The sequence below is a fragment of the Monomorium pharaonis genome, chromosome 8, assembly GCF_013373865.1.
Source record: "Monomorium pharaonis isolate MP-MQ-018 chromosome 8, ASM1337386v2, whole genome shotgun sequence".
In the NCBI taxonomy this organism is placed as follows: domain Eukaryota; kingdom Metazoa; phylum Arthropoda; class Insecta; order Hymenoptera; family Formicidae; genus Monomorium; species Monomorium pharaonis.
The window spans coordinates 11,856,662-11,866,385 of NC_050474.1; the positions used below are offsets into that span (position 1 = coordinate 11,856,662).

Sequence of the window (9,724 nt, forward strand, 5' to 3'; positions counted from 1 at the left end):
GTATATACGTTTTATTAATAAAATATAACAAACTACTTTTTATCTACTTGTAATTTTCAATATTATTTGAAATCGTAATGACCATAGAGAAAAATATGCCGAAGAAAATAAGGTACGCCAAGCTGTCAAAATGGCAAGTTTTTCGTAAACTTGCTGCCCAATCGAAAGTAGATCTACAGATCTTTGTAATTCATCTTCAAAGTTTGCAAACGAGCTACAACTTGCGAATGACCTTTGTTACATCACACAGGGGCAACCTGAGGAAAAAAATAACAACCCTCAAGCCAGAATTGACAACGAATTTGAAGAAAAACATAATTTTATAGAAAACATGATTGAGGACATTCAGGTAGATCATGATCAAATTATACAAGATATAATGGCAGACGGTATGTTATGAGACTGATTCAGAAGACGAATGTCAAGAAGATGAACTTGTCGAGGATGATTTTAATTTTGTTGAAGAATTAAAATTTGCGGTACATTCTCAAATAAAACACATGCATTTAAATAATCTTTTAAAACTGCTTAAAAAGGCAGGATTCAACAATTTGCCCGAAGACTCTCGAACTCTACTACGAACACCTCGAAATTCTAATTTCGAAATTAGTCCTTGTCCGCCTGGAGAATATCTTCATTATGGATTAAAGAAAGCTATTAAAAATGTGCTATGTGGTTCAACTTGTATCGGCAAAACAGAATTGATGTTTGATTTAAATATTGATGGTCTACCCATAGCGAAATCTTCTGGAACATCTTTATGGCCTATTTTAGGAAAACTTGTCCACAGTTCTCTGAATACGCCATTCATTATTGGGATTTATCACGGCAATAAAAAACCGTATTCGGTTCACAACTACCTAACAATATTTATCAATGAATATAAACAGTTGCAAGATGAAGGAATTGTCATGGATGGAATACGGTACAATGTTAGTTTACGATGCATAATTTGCGACAGTCCTGCACGGTCTTATGTTAAATGTACCAAACAATTTAATGGGTACTTCAACTGTGACAAATGTACTGAAGAAGGTTAATTTCGAGATCGAGTGGTTTTTCTTTCTGAATCAGCACCGCTACGATCTGACAATACTTTTCGAAGTAGAACAAACGAAGAACATCATATTGACGTTTCACCGTTTGAGTCTTTACCTATCGATATGGTTAAACAATTTCCACTTGACTCCCTGCATGTGGTATACTTGGGTGTCATGAAATCCCTGTTAATGAGCTGGTTAAATAATCATTGACATCCGAAGTTTAGTTCTCAGGCTGTAATAAAATTATCTGATTCAATAGTTATTGTGGCACAATGGGTGTCTAAGGATTTCAACAGAAAACCTCGAGGTTTGCAGGAATTATGTCGTTGGAAAGGCACTGAATTGCGTTTTTTCTTGTTGTATCTCGGACCGATTATTTTGCAACATTTTCTTCCTCAAGAATATTTAATTCACTTCAACAGTCTAAATTGTGCTATGCGGATATTGTGCGACCCTCGAGATTGCTATAGAAACAACGCTTATGCTAAAGAACTGTTAATTTATTTCGTACAGCAATTTAAAAAGCTATATGGAGAGCAATATGTCACAAGTAATTTTCACTATCTTATTCATTTAAATGAAGATGTAAAGATGTATGGTTCATTAGATTCATATAGTACTTTTGATTTTGAAAATTATATGCAAGTGTTGAAGCGATTGATACGAAAACATGCAGATCTCTTGCAATAAATTCATCGACGACTATGCGAACAGTACAATCGCGATCAACATTTCCATAAAAAGAAAAATTTAAACATTTTGAAGTATCCTCTACTCAAGAATCCAGTTGTGTCAGAACTTCCTTTGGGTTGTCACAGCGAGCACCGAATTCTACAATTCCACGGGTTTCAATTATCGAATAAGAGGCCGGACAACTGTTGCTTTATGACTGATGCAACTATCGTGATCATCAAGCATATTGGATTAATAGGAAATATGATCGTTATTCTTGGTAATCAATTTCTAGAGAAATGTGATATTTTAAATTATCCGTGTCCTTCAAGTAAAATGAATATGTACGAAGTCGATAATCTGTCTTCTTTACAAATGTGGTCCGCACAATACATAAGCCGTAAAGGACTTTTGATGACACTCGACAATATTACTTACGCTATGCCGCTTTTACAAGATTAATGTAGTAGGTGTGGAATCATAATTTGCAGATGCAGTACTTTGTAGTGTTTTTCAATGAGTTTTGTAATCTCGTACCGGCAAATTGGATAAATTTTGACTCGAACGAAGTTTTTTGGCCTCCAAAACACGTAAAATTTAATAAACACAAAATGCGATTTCTACAACCAGATGATGACTGGCTTACATATGAATGCCATAAACGTTTAGGACCTTTCGGTGCGTTTTTCTCAATGTTAAATATTAAACTAATATTAGTTTGCTATACAAATAATAATAAATTTAAAAAAAAACATTATTTACAGAGTCTCTTCAATTAGTAAACTAAGTAGAAGAGCACTGCATAAATGCATCTACTAATGAAGATACTGATGATATGTGTGAAAAAGCTCTTCTTTCAAGTGAAGCAGAAAAAAAACGGAAGAAGAAAAAGCCAGCATATCTTAGCGACACGTCGGAAGAAGAACAAGGTAATTTAAAATACATTTTCGGTAAAATTATTGTTAAAGAGCATAATAAATATATGTAACGAAATATTTTGTTGTAGTAATCGAAGATACAGAGGAATCTACTAAAGGAATCCACTCGTTTGTGTTACCACCATCTTGTTATAAGGAACAAAATTTGGATGAACACGAAGCCTCCCCAGTGAATGCAAAACCCAGAATCATTGCCATATCGAAATACCTACCAGTTGAAAAAATTCAAACAAGTAATGTATTATTAGGTAATCATGAAATACATTCCAATTGTTATATAATTTCATGTGTTATTCCCGCATAATTGCAAGCCAATAATACTGTATGAGTCCTATAATATATTCCTAGAATCTGGAAACTTACGTGTACCAACCACAGAAGGATCTGACGAAAATAATGGAGCCCGGAAAAAATCCTCTTTTTCAGAGTTGAATAGCTTTGATTCAACGCGTGAACATGAAACTACTGGCAGAGCCACTATTACTACTTTGCAAAAACAAAGTAAATCTTGCATTTATTTACTTTAATTTATATATCTTTTCTAATCTGGGACATAGTATAGACATACAGTTGTATTATACAATTTTTTTTCAGCATCGACACATTCAGGAAAGAAAATATCCAAAGAAGTCCGAAACGATAATAGAATAAAAGAAATTTTACCTATACCTACAAAACAATGTACAAGTGAAAATATGACATGTAAGTCTGCTTAAAAAATCTTGATAAAAAATTAATTTGTTATGGCTTTTACTTATTTGCAGTTATATCATTTATTCCGTGACTAATTTGCTTCTTTAAATTAATTGTATATTAACCGTACAGCCAGCCAAGCTCTTAAAGCACGAAATGTATAAATACGATTTATTTTTTAAATAATCTACTTTTTAAACTCGTAAGGTTTTCGTGGCTGCATGAGAACAATAAAATCAGAATTACAAGAATTACACTAGTTGCGGTGGTTGTAGCGCTATTGATTTAAACCCTTGGAGTTCTATATATTAATAAGTATCGATAGAAATCTTTAAGTTAGAGAATGAAATGGCCGGAAATGCCATTTCATGGATTATATTAAAAATTTGTGAATAATATTTAAAGTATGCCATTTAAAGATACATATTAAATATAAAATTTCTATCTAAAAGATTGGTATGTTTTTAAAGCCACTAATTCGGAAATAGACGTGAATCCTGTTCTTGTCAGATGTGCGGAAGATCGCTCGACACAAAATCACCAAGAACAAACACGCAATCGTACACGTGGTAAGTTATTTGTAACTTAATATTCGGCAAAGAAATTGAGAACAAATCAAAAGTAAAAAAGTAGAAAAATTTTTTCAATTTATATTCCGTTTTTTAAATTATATTTTATATAATAGTAGGTTGTATTAAAGGCTAGTTTTCTATACACGTATCACATTGAATAAAACATGTTATAAAAACATCCAACATTTTAGAAATGTTTTAGAAATGATAAACAAAATTTCTATTTAAATAAGTGAATATAAACCGATATGTGAAAACACTAAAAATAAGCTTTATTTAGTTATAGCTGGATCTTTGTGCTAATATTTCTTGTGTGATTTTATATACCTTTTTTAAATTTATCGAACTACACGCCGAAATATTTTCGGTCTTAAAACACAATAATTTTTTACAGTATTTAGAAGAAAAGGGGTAACAGATGCTTGTTAGCATCATTATTTTTAAATTAATTATCAATTTAATGTCGTGATATTACAATTCTTGTTTGTCTTATAGCTATGTTTCAAGACCAAAAATATTTCGGCGCACAGTTCGACAAACTTGACAAAAGTAGATAAAATATCACAGAAGAAATATTAGCACAAATATACAGCTATGATCGAATATGATCGAATAAAGCTTAAAATTTCTATTTTCAATTCTTTTTTAGTATGTAATTTCATCAGACAACACTTATTTAGACGCAATTAAAGTTTCTTGTAACTTCTTACGTAACATAATTTTATAATTCTGTCGCAACATATTGTATAACGAAATACTAATCTTGAAACTTGCGAAGATTTTATATATATATATTTTTTTTAATTAATAATCTTAATTTTAGGACCTATGACCGAAGAGCAATTTTCAACATATTACAAGTGCCTTAACACGAAGTTGAACCATATTATTAATTTGATAAAAGATCGTTCCACAGAAATGCTGATAGATGAAAGGGAAAATCTTTGACCAAACTTCCCTTTAAAAACTGTCCAAGAATTCGAACAATTTGAAGAAAATCTCGTCCAGTCTTTAGAAATAAAAAAACAATACGTAAGGAGCTAGTATGATCATTTATCATACTTTCCTTTTCAATACCAATGCTCAAATTGTAATGATGTATTTGCCTCTATTTTCGCAGATTCGTGAGATAAAAATGGTCGGAGGATCTGATCCGGGCAAATTCACCAGAGCCACGTTGCGCTTCTTAATATCAAATGAGCTAGCATTGAAGTATTCCTGGTCTGGCAAAAAAAAAACACTGAAATTTCAAACTACCCTCATTTCCCAATTTATTGTTGGTGAGTTAATTAGGCAATATTTTATTTCTAAATTTTTTCTAAACTAAATATTAATGTTAAACTTTCTTTTCAAATATCTATATATCTAATTACAAAATTCTATGTTGCAGAAACCATTTCAAAAATGAAGAATGTTCCTAAGAGCGACATTGAGATCATTATAAAGAAGTGGCTGCAGCACGCTAGTGACCGATTAAAAAACCGAAGCTAGATTAGTACGTAAATAGTATAGTACGTAACCCAAAAACCAAGAGAATAGTACATTAATATTCCATCAAAACTGTAACAATAAAATTTCTCATTTAGTTGATGTTATACGAGTGCAAGTAGAATTGACATTTTTAATTATTTTATTAAAGATTTACATATATTAACAGTAAAGTGTATATTTAAGTATAATAAAGAATAATTTTTTGTTTGAGATTTTTAATGAGAGAGAAAAATGTGGAGATATTTTTTGAGAAAAATATTTTTTAGATGTTTGATGCTATACTTGTTACGTTTCTTACAAAAACATACTAATTATATAAGTATTACTAACAATTACACATATAATTGTACATTATATAAGTATTATTTACCTTACAGATATGTGCGTAATACCTTCACCACTATACTTAGTAATTTTTTAATCCGTTTTTCTTATTGGTCCATCCATTCATTAGCTTGCTCAAGTAAAAAATCATTCACCGTTTGATCGTTCAAAGTACTGATCCTTGAGAACGTTGTGTCTACTCACATATCTGTAAGATAAATATTTCTGCAGAAATTGCAGACATAAATATATCTTTTAACATTAATCGAAGTTTGATATAAAACTTTGTACTTTGCGGTTACTTTCTCTTTTTAATATATCTGCATTAAATTAATTCTGTCAGAGCATATATGTAAAATGCACAACGCCTGAATTGTTATTTTCATTTATTATCTGAGTAAACTCATTTTCATATAACGTATGTGGTTTATGCATCCGTATTTTTAATGCAGTGTAGCATGGATTTATAAATAATGTGCTATGGTTGAAAGAAAAACTTTAGTACAAAAGCGTATTACAGAAAAATATGTATTTATGAGTATGTGTATAACTAGTATTGGCGCAGAAAAGTAAATATGAAACTGAATAGTAAAACGTTAATAACAGTTATTTTATCTTTCACGTGACGTATATGTATATATAATATAAGTACAGAGTGTATCGGTCGCGCTATTTTTTATATCTAAGAGACTAGTCAATACTAGTAATTTGTGATAGAACGTCATGTGATAAAAAAAAAACAAATATGTACAAATATACATATATACGTATATTATACATTTTTAATAAAAATAATATTTAATTTGCAATAGAAAGCAAGTATAATTTATTCTTATACAAAATTAAAAAATGTAAATTGAAAATATATACTGCGGCAAAAATATGACAATATGGAGAAATCTGGTATAATATATATGGCTGATGTGTAGTAAACTGATTTATCGTATAAAATATATTTTTCGTTAAAACATTTTTGTCGTAAAATATATTTTAATTTATATTTTTATTCCGTGCATTCGGAGCGTGCAATAAGAAAAATCCTTTATGACCTATCCAAGAACAGTTTTTGAATCCAAAAATAACATAAAATGAACTATTATAGAGTTTTATTAGAATACTATTTAAAAGCTATTTCGAATTCATTGCGAATTTTTATAGAGTATAAAAAGAATTCTTTTTGTATCTGAAAAAGAGCTCAGAATTGGTGACATAAAAGGGAATCCTTTTTGAATTCTTAAGAGTCTTTTTAGATCAGAAATGGGATGGAAAAAGAATTCATTTCATAATTCGGGAATTCAAAAAGAATTCTTTTTGGATTCTCTGTGTTATCTGGGAATACAAAGAAGAATTAAAATATAAAAGACAAAATTAAAAAAGAACAAAAAATTATTGCGATTTTTTTATGGAACATATAATGTATTAAAACAAAAAATAGAAAGCAGAAATAAAATTATTTGCGAGAATATTTTATTTAAAAAATAATTTTTATATTATATCATTATGTATGATAGCAGCAATTATATATTCAGAAATTTGTAAATTTTTATTATTATTGGTACTTTCATTAATTAGAGTAGAATTCCAAAAAGGCATTTTATAGCATTTTTGACGAATTTCACTGACATGTATAAAAAAAATATTATCTATTGTGGAACATTTAAAAATATGTAATGCTGAAGATAAAATACCAATATCATAAAATGTATTTACATCTAAAAATTTTTTTAATACTAAATAATGTAAATTATTAAACATAAAAATATTGACAACAATACAAATAGAACCATTACGTAGAATACAACAAAATTATCACGTATATTTAAACTGAACAAGATTCCATTAAATATAATCTTACGATATTGATTACAATTAGGAGCAACATTACATAGAAGAGGACCTGTATTATGCCTCATTGATAATTGAATTGTAGAATTAGTGTTGTGATACTTAATTGCTCAGCGATTCTCTGTGAAATCTGTTGGAGAATAGAGCCAGGTTTTCTGCAATACTTTTTAAAAACAGTCATATTATTTTCGTACGGAAAAGCGGAAAATGAATCTAATGATCCCAACTGTCGCACATCGTTTGTAAGATGAAGAAGACCATATATATTATAGGAATAAAATGTTGGACCGTAAAGTTTGCCACATTTATTGATAAATTTGTGTAATGCAAGATCAGCAAAATTTAAATATATTTCTGATGGTGATATTGAAACTAAAATTCTAATTAATATTTTAATAAAAAATTTTAATAAATAAATTTTGTATAAATATTCTTATAATTGGCGCATTTATTTTATATCATTATTTGCGTAGAGAAGACAATAAGACAATTTACCTAATATAATAGGTTTTTTCTTAGGGGCGCACATACACACACTTGGCGCCTTTTTTTTACCTTTTTTTAAAAAAGGTAATTTTGTTCGGATATCACGCATTTTGTAGTATTAATAAATAAATATTTTATTTATTTATACAGACATATATATTTAATAAATAAAAGACAAATTTATATAATTATATCCAAATTTATATAATTATATATGATTTATACATAACAGCATGTATAATTATATATAAATTATATATGAGCCTCATATATAATTTATATATGATTTATATATAGACTTCGTTGTTCTTGTTCTTTTATATATGAAACTATATTTGACTTTATATGATTATATATATATCTACATATGATCACTCAACTTCAATAGATACAATCAGATATAACCAGATATTATTATATATAATCTTATAAAGCATTTGCAGTTCTTCAGATATAACTCGGCAGGAACAATGGAATCTACATATAAAAATATATACATATAAATATATATAAATTATATATAAATTATATATGATGCCCATATATAATTTATATATAATTATATATGCTAGTATATATAAATCATATATAATATATATAATTGTATATGACGTCATATATAATAATTATATTTAATAATTTTTTATGGGTTATCAGTGTATTTATTTCACTGACAATCAGTGAAATAAATACACTGATCTTTCAGTGATTATACACTAATAAAGTGAAAATTACTGAAAGACAGTGAATATTCACTGATTATCACAGTTAAAAAGTTTTTTATGGCTGTGTTTATTATTCCCTTTTTCTCTCTTTTTTCTTCTCTTTCAGCAGATAATCGAGAAACAGCCACCATGATTTGAAGGTTCTTTTCTACTAAAAAAAATACATATACATATATACATATTATATTTCTACATACTAATTTATGGAAAAAATAATGTCTTACATTGTTTAGATTATATGCATAAGTATGTTTATATATACATATAAGTATTTTCATATGATCGTACATAAAAGGATGTATGTATCTAAATATGTGTGTGTATGTGTGTCTGTGTGTGTGTGTTATTTGTAAATTTTATTTATCTCTCCCTCACTTTTTTCTTTGTGTAAGTAATGCTTTTCTTCTTTTTTTCCGTACGTTATACAAAGTTCTAATAATTTAAATAATTACTCATAATAAATATAGTATACGAGTAATAACGAATAATTTACTAGAACTATGTATAACATAAGAAAAAAGAGAAGGAAAGCATTATTTATATAAAGAAAAAAGAGAGAACACACACACGCACGCACATGTAAATACATACATTTTTATATGTACATACATAACATATAAAAATAAATACATACATATAAACACATTATTAGCAACGTTATTGTCTATTTTGTTGTTACCTAATATTCTTCATTATTTCTTCTCTGTCTCTCTCTCTCTCTCTCTCTCTCTCTCTCTCTCTTTCTCCTTTTTCGGTTTTTCTTTTATCTATTTACTGTATCAATTCTTTAATTTCTTTCTCTCTCTTTTCTTCACTCGGTATCTCTAGTCAGTCCAATTAAATTTATCTTTAGAATATTTTTCGTTTTCACTATCAGAAGACAAAAATTATATTATATAATATTCAGAAGAAAACATTACTTACACAAAGAAAAA

At 28.3% G+C, this 9,724-nt stretch overlaps 1 non-coding gene across 1 annotated transcript; it reads left to right on the forward strand.

Annotated features, from left to right (window-relative positions):
* The first annotated feature begins 77 nt into the window (after nucleotides 1-77).
* Nucleotides 78-6,548, forward strand: LOC105832371. The gene is made up of 12 exons (XR_004964300.1): nucleotides 78-167; nucleotides 251-389; nucleotides 541-932; nucleotides 1,809-1,995; nucleotides 2,504-2,644; nucleotides 2,722-2,901; nucleotides 3,002-3,154; nucleotides 3,248-3,355; nucleotides 3,817-3,915; nucleotides 4,742-4,950; nucleotides 5,039-5,198; nucleotides 5,309-6,548. It is a non-coding gene; the product is annotated as an uncharacterized LOC105832371 (transcript).
* Nucleotides 6,549-9,724: the final 3,176 nt, after the last annotated feature.